Source organism: Pinus tabuliformis, chromosome 6 (assembly GCF_031772625.1).
Source record: "Pinus tabuliformis cultivar Carrire ecotype Pingquan chromosome 6, CPIR1, whole genome shotgun sequence".
Taxonomy (NCBI): Eukaryota; Viridiplantae; Streptophyta; class Pinopsida; order Pinales; family Pinaceae; genus Pinus; species Pinus tabuliformis.
The window spans coordinates 1524540977-1524558494 of record NC_142292.1 but is presented as its reverse complement, the minus strand read 5'-3'; positions in this window follow the sequence as shown (position 1 = coordinate 1524558494).

Sequence of the window (17518 nt, the reverse complement as noted above, 5' to 3'; positions counted from 1 at the left end):
AAGACTAGATCTAAGGACAGATCGGGATCAAATGGTTTGAAATGAACTATCGGTATATGGTTGATTATGCGTACCTTTAGATCTGCATACTGACGCAATGTTATGTTCTGGGTATGACTGATGTCTGGTACAGCTGCAAGTTATGAGAAATTATTTTTAGATCTGTACGCAGGTTGTCTTTGGTAAAAGCGCGTGTATACGCGGGTTGGTCTCATTGAAGTAGCGTATATCTTTTGAAGTTTAATTTTTGGGGTTGCAGTTGGGTCTGACTGTTATTGCAGAGTTCTGTAGTCTGCTCTGTGTTCTGGTAACTGGGTGTTGACAGGGTTTCAGTGGTTCAGCGATTCAAAGATTGATGATGCTAGTATTGGTTGTCTTGTGCTTCAATGATCTGTTATGAAAATTGGATGAATTGTGGTCTTCAGATTGTAATGTTGTGTTTCAGGAATATCCAGTCTGAAAATTGATGAAAAGTGGTACCTGAAGGAAAGAAGATTGTAGGCCAGCACCTACGTACTAGTATCTTAGCTAGTACAAGAGCAAAGGGGGTTGGAGCTCCCTTCCAGAAGAGTCTGGAAAACGAGAGAAGGTTGTAGCCTTCCGCAGGTTGTAGCCTGCGTACTGGTATAAGGCAGCACCAGTACAAAAGATTGTAAACTGAAGTTTTTATTAAAGAAAGATAGAGACGACTTGCAGCAGGTGGTTTTCACCCACATTGGGTTTCCACCTTATATCATGGTGTTCATGTGTGTGGCTTTTATGTGATGATCTGTTTTGTTTACTATTAATATGGTTAATAATGTCCTGATGCATTTACTAAAGATAAGCTAACTGAATCATAAGTTTTCTGGTTATATGCTGGTTGCTTTAGACACAGTAGCGTGTACACGCTGGTTCACTTAACTGAAGTAGCGTATATGTTTCTGAGTATGAAATTGAAAAAGTTTTATTGATCTGATAATACTGATTCACCCCCCCCCCCCTCTCAGTATTATTTCCAACAATTGGTATCAGAGCAGGTCCTTCAGAGAAGCTTGATCGCTTGAAGGAAGATTGTTCATCATGAGCAACTACGAGAGAGAAGCATCAATCAGGCCACCAGTTTTTGATGGGACAAACTTCAATTATTGGAAGGTAAGAGTTACTGCCTATCTTCAATCTCTTGGTACAGAAGTTTGGGATATCGTAGAGACAGGCTACACTTTCCCTTCAGCTACTCCTACAGATCCAGCCGAGAAAAAGAAATATGAAACAAATGCGAAAGCAGTCAGTACTCTATTGGGATGTATATCCCAATCAGAATTCATGAAGGTAATGCACTATAAATCCGCAAAAGAAATATGGGACAAAATTGTCACGAGCTATGAAGGAGACGAACAGGTAAAGCGTGCTAAACTTCAAACTCTCAAGATTAAGTATGAGACTCTCAGAATGTATAATGATGAAAGTGTGGCTAACTATTTCCTTAGGGTAGATGAGATTGTTAATTGCATGAAAAACTTGAGAGAAGAAATAAAAGAGGCTATTGTGGTTGAAAAGGTTCTAAGATCATTGTCCCCCAAATTTGAATCTAAAGTGTCTGCAATAGAAGAAAAGGAAAATCTACGAACTCTTACTATGTCTCAGCTTCACGGAATTCTAACTGCTTATGAAATGAGAAAGGGAGGTCCATCAAACAGAAGAGAAGCTGCTTTCAAGGCTTCGGGCAAAGAAGATTATTATGAAGCAAGTCACGTGCCAGAAGATGAAGAAGAAGAATCAAATTTTGTCAGAAATCTTCAAAGGGGTTCTGGAAGATTCAGAGGTAAGTTACCTTTTAAATGCTTTGCTTGTGGAAGAGTAGGTCATTATGCTGCCAAATGTCCTCACAAATATAAGAATGACAAGGGAAAGGAACCTGTTAGATGGAACAAGAAACAGAATGAAAAGAAGAAAAGCTATTACACTCATGAAGATAGTGATGGTCTTTCAAATAGTGACGAAGATGAACAGGGTAATAGATATAAACTTTTAATGGCTTTTGAAGATAATGACAACATGGATGCTATAGATGTAGAAGGCTTTTGTGAAGAAATGAATAATCTCAAAGTTTGCTTAGAAGAGAAAAGTGCTATTATTGATTCTCTACAATGTCAACTGGCTGAAAAGGAAAAACATCTTGAAAAATTGGAATGTGAGATTGTTTGTCTTAGAAAAGAGATTGAGAAAACAAAAGCGATTAATCTTAAATTTGTTAAAGGATCTGAAACCTTGGATGAGATTATCAATGTGCAGCGTTCTCCTCTGATCAAGACAGGTCTGGGATATAATGGAGGAACATCTCAAGCTTCTACCTCTAAAAGTTATCTTGATGCAGCAAGGAGGAGCGAGCAAAGATCAAATAAAAGTCATCAGGTGAATCAGGGACAGGTTACCTCAAGAACAAATAAAGACTATCAAGAAATTCGGGGACAAGCTGCCTTAAGGACAAACAAAAGCTACAATCAGCCACAGGTAAAATCTTCCCAATTTGCCCCAAGAATGGATGCCAATAGAAGCTACAATCGGTTGGATGATAGATCTGATTATCGCAGAAATTTCTTTAATGGCCAATGTTTTTCTTGCCATAACTTCGGTCACAAAGCAGCTCAATGTGTTGCCTACAAGACAATCATGACTAGAGAAGCTCAAAAGCAAAGAAGTATGACTAGAACCATGAAAAGGACTTATAAAAACTTTTCGGTTCTTGAAAATGAAGTTGAATGCTCTATTTGTAATAACTTTGGTCATGAAAACTCTGAATGCAGGAGCAGATTTTGGAAGACAACTCAAAAGGAACAAACCTCAAATGTCAGAACATGGAGAATAAAGGAACCGCAACCAGAAAGATGTGGGATAGCCTTTATGCAGAAGGTCAAGAAAGTCTATGGTACATTGACAACGGATGTTCGAAGCATATGACAGGGGACAAAGAAAAACTTGAATCATATACCGCATTAGAAAAGGGAAAGAAAGTTTCTTTTGGAAACGATATCTCTGCAGCCATAAAAGGAAAAGGCGTTGCTCAGTTGAAAGAGAAGGTCAAAGCTGGAAATGTTTTGTATGTTGATGGGTTGAAGCATAATCTTCTGAGTGTCAGTCAGATGTGCGATCAAGGAACAGAGGTAATATTTAGATCAAATGGATGTTGTGTTCGTGATCTTAATACAGGTGAAACAGTGATCAAAGGAAGAAGGACTCCAAATAATCTATACATATTTGAAGAAAAACAACAATGCTATTTGAGCAAGGATGATGAACACTGGCTATGGCATCGGAGGTTGGGGCATCTAAGCTTTTCACAAATAAGGAAAGCATGCAAATATCAGGCAGTTCATGATCTTCCAGATATCAAAATTCCAGACAACACCATATGCAAATCATGTCAGTTTAGAAAGCAAACCAGAACTAATTTTCCTGAGAAGGAAGGATCAGCTAGCATGCCTCTTGAGCTAGTACATACAGATACATGTGGTCCATTCAGAAAAAGAACTCCTCGAGGAGAAGAATATTTGATATTATTCATTGACGATTTCTCCAGGTTTGTCTGGTTAGGACTTATGAAGCACAAAGATGAAGCATTCGAAAAATTCAAATCCTTCAAAGCCTTGGCTGAAAATGAATCAGGACACAAAATTAAGTGCCTCAGATCTGACAGAGGTGGGGAGTTTACCTCGAATGAATTTTTCGATTTCTGTGAAGAACATGGGATAAGAAGAGAATTCTCTACAGCTAGAACTCCTCAGCAAAATGGAGTTGTGGAAAGAATGAACAGAACAGTCCAACAGATGGCTCGTGCTATGCTTGATGAATCAGGTACTCCCGCAACTTTCTGGGGTGAAGCTGCACATGCTGGGGTTATTATTCTCAACAAAACAAATGTCCGAGTAAACAATACTCAAACTCCTCATGAGCTCTGGTGTGGTAAGACTCCTTCGGTGAAGCACTTCAAAATCTTTGGGAGCAAATGTTATATTAAGAATACTGATGAGCAACTTGGAAAACTTGAGCCAAGAGTAGATGAAGGCATTCTTCTTGGTTATTCTCCACATAACAAAGCATACAAGTGCTACAATAAAAGACTTGGCAGAATTGTTGACAGCATTGATGTTGTGGTTGATGAGAAGGGATACATTCCTAGGCAAGTTCATCATGAAGACATCGAAGAAGATGAAGGCTACCCTCAAAGACAGAATGATGAAGAAGAACCTCAAGAAGAACCAGAGGAGCAGACAAGAATATAAGAAAAGACTCCATCCAGATATGTTCAGAAGAATCATCCAGAATCTCAGATTGTGGGGCAGAAAGAAGCAGGAGTACAAACAAGAAGAACAATTGTAGAAGCCTCAAGCTATTTGGCATTACTCTCTTCCACTGAACCACAAAATGTGAAAGAGGCATGCAAAGATGAATGTTGGGTCAAAGCAATGGATGAAGAACTTGAGCAGATCGAAAAGAACAAAACTTGGGAATTGGTTCCTAGACCAAAAGATAAGAATGTCATAGGGACAAAATGGGTCTTCAAAAATAAATTGAATGAAAATGGAGAAGTAATTAGAAACAAGGCCAGACTTGTTTGTAAAGGGTATGCACAGCAAGAAGGAATAGATTTTGAAGAGACCTTTGCTCCTGTTGCAAGACTTGAGACCATCCGAATGTTCCTTGCTCTCTCAAGCTTTCAAAACTTCAAGGTATTTCAAATGGACGTGAAATCAGCCTTTCTGAATGGAGACTTAGAAGAAGAAGTATATATTGAGCAGCCAGATGGTTTCATTCTTGGGAATGATCCAAACCTTGTATGCAGATTGAAAAAGGCTCTCTATGGTCTCAAACAAGCTCCAAGGGCTTGGTACTATCGTTTGGACAAATATCTTCACCAAAAAGGTTTTTCAAAAGGATCAGCAGATAGCAATCTCTATATGAAAGTTGAAAATAACAAATTGTTAATACTTGTTGTGTATGTAGATGATATTATCTTTGGCAGCAATGAAGAGGCTATGAGTCAAAACTTTGCCTTGGTTATGCAGAAAGAATTCGAAATGTCATTACTTGGAGAACTGACATACTTTCTTGGATTGCAAATCCAACAAAATGAAGGAGGTATTTTCTTGTCTCAAACCAAGTACCTCAAGCAGATCTTGAAGAAGTATGGCATGGAAGATTCAAAGCCAGTATGTACCCCCATGGTTACAGGATGCAGCCTCAGTACAAATGATGAATCAGCAGCAGTTCATCAACCAACTTATAGATCCATGATTGGGAGTTTGCTCTATTTGACAGGTACCTGACCAGATATTATGCATGTAGTAGGAATTGTTGGAAGATTTCAAGCCAACCCAAAGGAAACTCATCTTCAGGCAGTCAAAAGAATCTTCAAGTATCTTCAAGGGACTCAAAACTATGGCTTATGGTATCCTAGAGATACAGATCTCACTCTTCATGCTTACACAGATGCAGATTGGGCCGGAAGTGTGGATGACAGGAAAAGCACAAGTGGTGGTGCATTCTTCATGGGTTCCAGATTAGTATCTTGGTTCAGCAAGAAACAGAGTTCGATTGCTTTATCTACAGCTGAAGCAGAATACGTGGCTGCGGCATCTTGTTGCACACAACTTCTTTGGATGATGCAGACCTTGCAGGATTTTCAAATCACTTGTAATCCACCTGTCTCTATCTTATGTGATAATACAAGTGCAATCAGCATTTCAAAGAATCCAGTCATGCATTCAAAGACCAAGCACATACCAATCAAGTATCACTTCCTCCGGGAACAAGTGCTTGAACAAAAGGTCAAGTTGGAGTATGTTCCTTCTAAAGAACAAGTTGCTGATATTCTCACAAAACCACTGCCCAGGGAGACTTTTGAATATCTCAGACAAAAGCTGGGAGTAGTTGATGCTTCATCCTGCTGTTGAAGCTTGTCTGTTCTAAAGAAAAGTTGGTATACGCGTGTTGTATAAGGGATATCCGCGTACATACGCTGATTTATGCAGGTGAAGTCGCGTATATGGAGTTCTGAACAGCAAGGGCAGACTCTGGTTGGAGAAGGTCTGAGATGGGTATGCCAGAATCCTTCAGGCACAGTTTCAGGGGGTGCAGCAGGCACAGTTTCAGGGGGAGCAGCTTAAAGTCTAATAAAGCATTGTTGGCATTTAGATGCTTTTGGTTCTAGTTCACAAACTATTGTTGGTTTCAGGAGAAGGAGCACAGAAGGAAATCTTGGTTGCTGATCTAAAAGATGATTATCAGATGCTGCTGATGACTTTCATAAGTCTTGGTCTAGATTTTTCGTCTCTATGTCATGTATCTCTTTTGTGATATCTCTTTTATGGTGTCAAGGTCATGTAACGGCCTTTGTTGGTTTCCCCACTATGCCTGGGATGAATGATGTAATGTATTTGGTTGTTATATGTAAATTTCTGATGTATCCCCTCTTGGTTGGGAGTATGGATGTATGTATTGAGTCTTTTGGTGATAGGAAGGTCCTTTATGTTGTATAAGTCTTGGTTCTCTTTGAAGAACATATTTTGCAGATCTTGCCTACAGTCAGGGGGATCATGTTCAGCACAGCAGAGCAGAGATATCAGCATGTACTCAGGGGGAGCACAACCCTTTGCCCTTGATGACAAAGGGGGAGAATGATTCTAAAGATCTTAGATCTTGGGGTTGCCATCAAGTCCAAAGGGGGAGATTGTTGGCATTTTGGCACAGGTGTGGCGCTACGGTACAGGTGTTGTCCTTGATGGCAACTCTCTTTGATGACAGATCTCAGTCCAGTCTACAAGAATGAAGAGAAATTCCATATACGCAGGTTCATTAAGCCCAAGTTGCATATACACGCCGGTACGCTATATACTAAGTCGCGGATACGCAGTCTCGCTATATACGAAGTCGCGTATACACGCAGTTTCATGAACAGAAAAGGGCGTACATGTCGAGAAGCTTTCTTTTGGTCCGTGGTAGTTAGTCCTCGGTACTTGAGCCTATGTTTTTGACCAAGGTATCTCGACAGGCGTGTTGATCCCTAGTTTTGAAGTTGTTGGTATTGGATTACTATGGTTTTGGCCCGTGGTATTGAGCAAGGCCTAAGACTATAAAAGGAGAAGAAGATCATTAGGCAAGTGTATTGAAAAAGTCTTGAATATCTGATAAAGAAAGAGATCTAGTATGCAGGTTCTGGGTTGCTTGATCTAAGCTAAGGAGAGATCACACTGGGTGATGGAAGACTAGATCTAAGGACAGATCGGGATCAAATGGTTTGAAATGAACTATCAGTATATGGTTGATTATGCGTACCTTTAGATCTGCATACTGACGCAATGTTATGTTCTGGGTATGACTGATGTCTGGTACAGCTGCAAGTTATGAGAAATTATTTTTAGATCTGTACGCAGGTTGTCTTTGGTAAAAGCGCGTGTATACGCGGGTTGGTCTCATTGAAGTAGCGTATATCTTTTGAAGTTTAATTTTTGGGGTTGCAGTTGGGTCTGACTGTTATTGCAGAGTTCTGTAGTCTGCTCTGTGTTCTGGTGACTGGGTGTTGACAGGGTTTCAGTGGTTCAGCGATTCAAAGATTGATGATGCTAGTATTGGTTGTCTTGTGCTTCAATGATCTGTTATGAAAATTGGATGAATTGTGGTCTTCAGATTGTAATGTTGTGCTTCAGGAATATCCAGTCTGAAAATTGATGAAAAGTGGTACCTGAAGGAAAGAAGATTGTAGGCCAGCACCTACGTACTAGTATCTTAGCTAGTACAAGAGCAAAGGGGGTTGGAGCTCCCTTCCAGAAGAGTCTGGAAAACGAGAGAAGGTTGTAGCCTTCTGCAGGTTGTAGCCTGCGTACTGGTATAAGGCTGCACCAGTACAAAAGATTGTAAACTGAAGTTTTTATTAAAGAAAGATAGAGACGACTTGCAGCAGGTGGTTTTCACCCACATTGGGTTTCCACCTTATATCATGGTGTTCATGTGTGTGGCTTTTATGTGATGATCTGTTCTGTTTACTATTAATATGGTTAATAATGTCCTGATGCATTTACTAAAGATAAGCTAACTGAATCATAAGTTTTCTGGTTATATGCTGGTTGCTTTAGACACAGTAGCGTGTACACGCTGGTTCACTTAACTGAAGTAGCGTATATGTTTCTGAGTATGAAATTGAAAAAGTTTTATTGATCTGATAATACTGATTCACCCCCCCCCCCCCCCCCCCCCCTCTCAGTATTATTTCCAACACTATCTTGAACACACAATCACTCGGTTAAGAGAATATCTCAACCATACATGAAATCTAGGAAATATCTAAAGATCTAAACAACTCCTAAAGAATAGGAAGAAACTCCTTTACTTAGAAAGCATCACACCTAAGACAACTAGGAATTATATTTTCTAAATGGAAAATATGTAATTCCTTCACTATTTAATATGGAGTTGACAAGATTTCTCTGCAACCCTAATGGTCAAGCAGCCATGAGTTAGGCGGCGCGGGGAAAAACCACAAACTACGGCAAGCGACAGACATAGAAACCAAGAACCAGAAGAAATGACAAAGGAGGAGAGGAGGGGAGAGATCCCCTCCTATCGAGACACAGTGGTAGGAGAAGGCCAAAACACCTACAACCAGGTGGAAGAAGAAAGAAAACCAGGACCTGTCCTTGGAGCACGATGGTTGGCAGGCAGCAGAGGCAAGTGTTTACCATGTGCGACGGAGAAACCAAGATTTATAATCCCAATGAAAAAATTGGAGCGATATAGAAGCTACATGAAAGACCATGCGCTCATTTGCAAGTTCATCGAAGTATGGCTGACAGAAAAGGACCTCACCAGATGGATCGAGCAAAAATGGCAACCCCGAGGCCACATTGAGCTAAAGTTGGGAGCAAGAGGCTTCTTCACGGTAATCTTCTCGAACCTGCAAGATAAAGAAAAATTGTTTGAAAATGGTCCTTACTTTCATTATAATGTTGGACTGTTCATGAGATACTGGGAAGAATGTTACAACCCTAATAAGGAAAAATTCTTGGCAGCCCCGGTATGGGTTAGGTTATTTGGGCTACCAATGGACTTCTGGGATCCAGAGATCCTAGAGGGAATAGGAAACACAATAGGAAGTTTTGTTAAAATAGCAGAAACTACAAAAATATGAAGATACACCTCATATGCTAGAATTTGTGTTTACATGAATATAGCTTACGCTATTCTAGACACAGTCGAACTAGAGTATCACGAGGAGGTATGGCAGCAAACCCTCAACTATGAACATATTCCATTTAGATGCAAAATATGTCATGAGTATGGACATCTGTTTAAGGAATTCCCACTCAATACAGAAGAAGAGGAGCGAAGGAACAAACAACAGAGAAAAAACCATGAAGACAAGGAAGGGTTTTAAGAAGTAAAAAAGCAAAAGAAGACAAGCAAGAGAGAACCCGAACAAAGGAAAGAAAGAACAACAAGCCTAGCCAAGTAATACAAACAGCTTTGAAATCCTACAAGAAGAAGAAGAATATAACATCGAGACCCAAACAATGGACTATTAGGAAGAAAAAGGAAAGGAAAGCAGCGCAAGCCAAGGAAAATCACAAACCAAGAGGAAGGCACAAAGTGAACCAAAAAAGAAGGACAAAAAGGAAAAGAGGGAGAAGATGGACAACACAATAATTGAAATTGACACAAGCAGAGGAAAAGAACTAAGCTCAGAAGAAGAAGTATTGCAGAAACTACTAAATGAATGGAGACACCTAGACGAAATATTCATTCCAGAAGAGCAAAAAGACTATACAGAGAAAATTTTCAATAGTACCAAGAAAAATAGGAACAGGGAAAAATGGAAATGGTAGAAAAATGAAGCCTTCAAAGAAAATCAAAAGACAGGAAGAAAAGAGGTCGAAGAAATCTACAGGAATCGATACAAATCATGGGAGAAATGTTAGTGAACACCGGGAGAGTAGTACCGCTATCGGCGATATTCCACCAAACAAGCCAAGCACCCCAATGATAATTACATCCTGGAATATAAGAGGCCTTAATAGTAAAGGAAAACAAAGACACTTAGCAGAAAGGCTAAGAAAAGAAAAACCCCAACTAATGTTGTTACAAGAAACAAAAATCTCAGGAAGGAAAATGGAGGAAAACCTAAATAAAATAAAACCGAAATATGAATGCATGACCATAGATGCGAAAGGAAATGCAGGAGGCATAGCAATACTATGGAACCCTGCAGAAATCACAGCAGATTACTGGATAGGCATGAAAATAATACTCACGAGGAAGTTTCAATTAATCAGAAACAGAGAATGGTTTCTAGTTTCGGCAGTATACGACCCTCATACACCAGCGGAAAGAGGAAGCTTTCTCCTCCAACTTCAACAGCTTGGAAACCTTCATGAGGAGAAACTATGGATGATAGCAAGAGACTTTAACATGACAACATCAAAAGATGAGAAGAAAGGTGGATTACAAATAGAAGAGCCAGAGATGGAGAGGTTGAGGGATCTTCAAGCAGAATTGAAAATGGTAGATATCCCAACCATAAATGGAAAATATACGTGGAACAATCGAAGAGGAGGGAGCAGACAAATAGCATCCAAGTTAGAAAGATTCACAGCAACAGAACACTTCATTGGAAAAGATATCTTCTATAAGCAACAACCCTCTCGTGTTTAGGGTCAGATCACTGGCCCATTAAATTAGAAATAGTTATGAATCGACAGAACCAGAACAAACCCTTTAGGTTTGAGGCATTCTGGTTAAGAGAACCCACCTTCATAGATAAAATGAAGAATTGGTGGAACGAGACTAAGACTGGGATGGAAGGATGAAGCAAAATGCACACCCTCCAACTCAGAGTAAAAGACTTAAAAGGAAGGATAAAGAAGTGTAACAGAGAAGAATTTGGAAACATTCAAAAGGAATGAGAAACACTCTAGATAAAGATGAAAAGAATACAACAGAAAATCATAGATGAAGGAAGAAATGAAGAGCTGGCAAAAGAAGAAGGACTGGTGCTAAATAAACTGGAAGAAAGAAGAAAACAAGAGAAAATATTATTTAAACAAAAATCGAGAATCCAATGGCTAAAAGAAGGAGAAGGAAACATGAAATTCTTCCATAAGGCAATCATGGTATAGCATCGACAAAAAAATATAATATTCTCCCTAAGGGACCACTAAGGCAACAGGCTAACATAGAAAGTTGAAATGGAGAATCTGTTGGTACAACATTTTAAAGAGCTCATGACAAAACCCAATATCAGAAGGGAGGACAACATTGGTAAAATTAGTCAACATATCCCTAAAATAGTGACTAGAGATCAGAACTTGGCTCTCCTAAGGGTCATAACGAAAGAGGAGGTGGAGGAGGTAATCAAAAATATGGAAAAGAATAAAGCACCTGGGCTTGAAGGATTCACTTTAGAATTTTATCAAGCTACATGGAACTTCATGAGCCAAGACATAGTGAATGTAGTAGAAGAATCCAGATGCACCAAAAGAATGCATCTGGCCTTGAATGCTACATTCCTAGCCTTGATACCAAAGATGAAAAACACAGAAGAACCACAAGGATTCCGACCTATAGCGCTTTGCAACGTTATATACAAAATATTAGCTACAATTATGGTGAATTGACTAAAACCAATACTACCAGAGTTGATATCCCAGGAGTAGACAGGGTTTTTCAAAGGCAGACAAATAACAGATGGCATAGTGGTAGCACAAGAAGCAATTCACTCATTGAAAAATTCAAAAACCAAAGGGATGCTGATAAAATTAGACTTAGCCAAAGGTTATGACAGACTTAATTGGGGATACCTCCAAAAAATATTAAAGGCATACGGCTTTGACGACAGGTGGATAAACAGGGTAATGTCAATGATAACTACGCCAGTTATGTCAGTACTACTAAATGGGTCATCTACAGAAGCTTTCAATCCATCCAGAGGGCTTAGGCAGGGCGACCCGATATCGTCGTTCCTGTTCATCCTCACAGCAGATGGACTAAGAAGACTAATAAAAGCTAATGTTAATAGTGAACAACTGAAGGGACTAATACTTTGGGGAAATGACCTACCTCTAACCCACCAACAATTTTTCAATAACGTTATGCTATATGGATAGGCAACATTCAAAGAAGCAAAAAAAATAATGGAAATTCTCAAAGATTCCACAGGGGCCTCTGGGATAGAGATAAGCAAAGAGAAATCAGAAATTTATTTCTTCAATACCCAAGCTTCCTCCCAAGCCTTCCTAGCAAGAACCATTGAATTTAGAATTAGGAATTTCCCTACTAGTACTTAGGCTTCTTGTTAAGTGACAAGAAAAACAGAGTGGCCAATTGGAGTACCCTGATGGGAATTATTCAACGGAGAATGCAAAACTGGACATTCAGGGCGCTGAATATCCCGAGCCACATCATTCTGCTAAAATCGGTGCTCCAATCCATCCTGATCTATCAACTTACCATCCAAGCCACACCTAAAACAATCTGCCAGAAAATGGTAGATATGTTTAAAAAATTCCTATGGCAAGGGTCTAGTAAGACAAAAAAATGGGTGCTTCTATCCTGGAGTTGGCTAAGTAAATCCCTAAAAGAAGGAGAATTAGGTCTGAGAGACCCATACATCCTGAACCAGGTAATGGGGGCAAAGTTGTGGTGGCGATGGACATAGGGAGGGGAATACCTGTGGAAAAAACTATGGGAGAGAAAATATGAGATGCCCAGGACTCCAGAAGGAAAGTTGAGAAGCCAAACTAAGAAGAAAGGCTCTAAATCTGGAATTTGGAAAGTGCCAATAGGGATCTGATCAGGGAGCATAGCTTTTGGGAAGTCAGAGGATGGGATAAAGCCAACTTCTGGGAAGGAGCATGGCAACAGAGAGAAAAACTTGATAATCAGTCGCAACTCCAAGACATCCACCAATGCACCAGCCTAAATGAAGGGGACATAGTACGAAACTACTGGAACCCGGAACCTAATGGATATTGGAGAAAGTGGAAACAAAAGGAAAACTAGCCAGAAGCGCCTACAACAGCCCAATGGGAAATCTATGAAAAGGAAATGACAACAAGGAAAGTAGCGATCAAAGATGGGACGGACACTCTAAGATGGGGACATAGAATCAAATGTATGTTCACAATAGAAAAAGGATACCATCTAAAAGCAGGATACAATAGACATCCAGAAATAAAAAATTGGGAAAGAATATGGAAAACAAAAACATGGCCGAAGGTAGCATTCTTTACCTGGATCCCAAGCCATGGGAGAGAACTAACATGGGACCAACTGAGGAAAAAAGGAACACAAGGCCCATCGAGATGTCCCCTCTGTAGAGAATAGGAAGATACCATGGAGCATTTAACCAACGCCTGCAAAGTTAGCGTAAACCTGTGGAAACAACATTAGCAAATATTTGAAATCAGTGATAGAGATATAAACAACATGAAAACAACAATAGAGAACTGGAGAAAAAAACCTTACCAGAATACGATCCTGAAGAGGGAATGGATACTCTCGATAGGATTTGTTCTATGGAATATCTGGAAAGAGTGAAACCACCTAATTTTCAAGGAGGATGGTAGAGAAAAAAACAGAGATATGGAACCAAATCATTCAAAATATCAGAGAGACCATTCTTACAGAAAGGTGGTACGAGGAGGATTGGAAAACTGACCCAACAGAAACAAGAATAATGATACGCCTGAAACTAAAGCCAAGTATGACACACAAGACAATAAGGATACACCAAAAAACGAGGTGGAGGTGGCCAATCACTACAGAAATCCTCAACAAGGGTTTATTAAGTTGAATTTCAATGGGGCTGTGAAAGGAAACCCAGGCGAGGTAGGGACTGGCAGAGTATTCAGAGACGACAAGGGAAGGACTCTCAGAATCTATGCGATGGACTGCGGTAATGCTACAAACAATGAAGCAGAGCTCCATGCACTGAAAAAAGGGCTGGAAATTGCCATAAGGGAGGAATACCAAAATCTACAGGTTGAAGGAGACTCAAAAATGGTAGTTGATATAGTCAAATAGCTACAGCAAGGAACCCAAGCGGAGAAAATCAGCTGTAGCTGGAGAACCGCCTGGCTGGTGCAGGAGATTAGAAAACTCATAAGACAGGTAGACTACATCCTTCCCACCCACATGAGAAGGAAAGGCAACGAACCAGCAGACAACCAGGAAAAATTGGGATGCAGGCACGGTGGAAGAACTCTGGATGCAAGCAAGGAAAAGGAGGAGAGAGGAACCCCAGATCAGGGAACATCATAGGAAATCTAGAGAGACCAGGGAGACAAAGCCAAGAAGGGGGAGGAAGAGGACAGGTGGGGGAAAGAATAGATGCGGAGAATGAAGTGAGTAGACTGATAATCTGGCAGGTGACGAAGCAGGGCAGAGAAGGTATAACTCCCAAGAGTACGAGGGTGGTGGCGAAAGAGAATGATAAAGAGGAGGGCAGGGCAGTGAGCAGGAGGGCGGGCAAAAGAATGATAACAAGTGGCAGGACAAGGACAACAGGTACACGACAAGAGCAGCCGAGAGAAAGTGCAGATTAATGAGAGGAGATGGCAGTAAGGACAGAGGGGCAACATCCCGAGAGGAGGGTGTAGGGATCCGTGCAGGTAATAATGCCAGACAGGTGGCAGTAAAGGCAAGGGACCGAAGGGAGAGAGGAATAAAACTTAACGGAAATCAAAATATAGAAAAACGCATGCAGACGAAGGCGAGAAGAGCTGGCAAGAGGGAAGGTGGCTGAAGAGCGAAGAAGCAGATGACGGATGAAAGAGGCAACAGACTGGCAAGTTGGTATGTAGTTCCTATGCTCCCCATCCCTGCTAGGCTCAAGATTATTTACAGTAGGAAAATAGGATATCTGAAATGGAACATGCATAAGCCTGTAAAAAAGGAGATCAGAACCTCTCGTGACACTATTAAAACCAATTTTGCAATGCAGTTGAATGTCCGGGGCAGGGAGATTGGGAGGGAGGGTCTCGTACCCAGGAAGGGAGAGGGCCATCCAGTGATAGAAGCCCGTAGTATCCCCTGACAGAGCATGACCCTAGCCATCCCTATAGGAATTGATGGGAGAGAGCCAGTAGGCAAAATGGAAGCAACCAGGGGGAAAAAACCCAAGGATTCTAGTGAACCAGGAAATCAAGAAACCTTGGGGTGGGGGGGGGGGATGTAGAGTCAGATCTAGGAGGAAACCTATTGACAAGCCAAGGAGATCCTGGGAAAGGTGGAACAAAAGACCAACTTCATCCAAGGAGGAACCCATGAGGATGACCAAAATGGAAAGGTCGTGTGCAAACTGCTGCCATGGAGGGAAAATGGGAAGAAACCCAAGCAAAGACCAAACCTTATCAAAAAAAGGATTGGTATTCCATGTGATTTTCGCCGAAGAATCTCTCACAAAAGGATTGGCTCTAAACCCATTCTGACAAAAACCCTAAAGGTAACAAAACCTAGAAAGGGAAAGAAAACGAGCAAATGGGAAATAGTTTTGATTCAATATTATAACTCTCATAAATGCAATGGATTTGTGATAGGTATCTTAACATATTGTGGAAAGTACAGTGAGGAGAACAAAGAACACTAGGAAGAAGAAAGTTGTAGATAGGTAGAGAGTCATATGGACCCCAGGAGAGGCAAGAGAGAAACCAAGAAGGAAGAAGGAACAAGCAGGCCAACCAGGAAAAGAGGAAGGAAGCCAAGCAGTGAACATATGAAGACAATTATTGACGCTTACATGGCATGGAATCCGCTAGACATTAAATCCCAAATTGCGAGTTGGGAGAGGGAACTGAACGAAAGTATTAAGCACCGAGACGTCCCCATGGAGGAGTAGGAAAGCATGGTGCATGATCCAGGGAATACTCATGGAAGGAATTCCCTATTCATGCAAACCATACAACAATACTGGGTAATGAAGAACGTGGTGGCATAGGCCATGACCCTGAATCGAGACCAAGCGGTCGGTGACGGAGCAAAGGCACAGGAGAAAAACAAGGAAAAGGACCCAGTCAGGGTGGAATTACTCAGGGAGATAGCGACAATTCAAATACAGACCTACAAAAATAACCTGGCCCTGGGAAGAATTGAACAAACTCTAAAAGAGATGAAGTGGAGAATCAAGCAGAGGAGCAAGATGCCAGGCTCTAGTGCAAGGCACCAGCCCCAGTAATATCCTCAGACGAGGATTGACGCAGTGGTCCAGTTTGAATTCAAATTTTTTTTTGATGACTTACTTGTTTAATTTTCTTTCTAGAAACAGTAGTATAGACAGTCAAAACAGTGATGCTAGATGGCTAGCAATAAACCTCTTTAAATTTTGGACAGGGTTTAATGCAGACAGGTGGCTATCTGGTTTCCTTCAGGCAGGTAAGCCACCTGGAGCAAATGGAAGTTAAAGATTTTGAAAAAGTAATATAAATAGAGGAAGAACTGCCAAGTTTACAAAAAAAAAATATGGAGTTGACAAATGGCATATAAAACTAACATTATTGATATGACATGATGTATGATTCATAATATGTTTTGTGGAAATTTAATATTTAAAACAAAAATATGGCAATAACAAAAAACTATCTTAGTGTAACTCATAAACAAAATATTTCAATGTCTATATTAAATACCATGATTTTATATCAATTTTATATAGAGAAAAATAAAGTAATTTAAATAAAAAAAATTCTTATATGTTGAGTGAAATTTTTTAACATAAAAAACATATAGAGAGAGTCTGAAAGAGCAAGAGAGTTCAGATATATTAATAAGTGCTTCCTAATTTAGGGTACGGGAAAATTTGCAATTCCTTCAATATTTATTTAACATTTTAAGAAATATTAATAACACAAATAATTAAATGTGTGTATATATGTGTGTGTGCAGAGAGATATATCATATCCTATGGATATATGTTTTCTAATTCTAAATATGAAGAGGCATATATCAACATTTTAATGTCGGGAGTGTAATCATAAATAAAATATTTCAATGTGGACCATGTATATATTACTGAAAACCAGTGAAAATAAAATATTTAGATCCATCTTAACTCTGGATCTACCGAGCAATGAGAGATCAAGTCTTTGTGCAAAACTTTGGTAATACCCCTACGTGATATTTTTAATAACATGAAATTATTATTGAAAATTAAATGGTCTTGATGTGCTTTGATGATCACAAAGAATTGGTTATGGAACGACTTATAACTACCATATGGTTCATTCTGATAAAAAGATTCAAAAGGAGGCTTAGTTTCAAGGTGTTTTTTGTGAGGAAGTTCATTACGAGGAATACAAAAATTAGATTACTTGAGGATTTGGTTTTCCAATGGTTAATGTGACTAAGTGTTACATGGATAGAAACCATGTTTATAAAGAATGATCATGCTCTCTCCCAAAAAGGGCGATGATTAAAGGGATATGATGCCTCGGTTTCATTTGATAATACAGATAACATTACCAGAGAGAATAAGGCTCTTCCTAATTTAACTAAG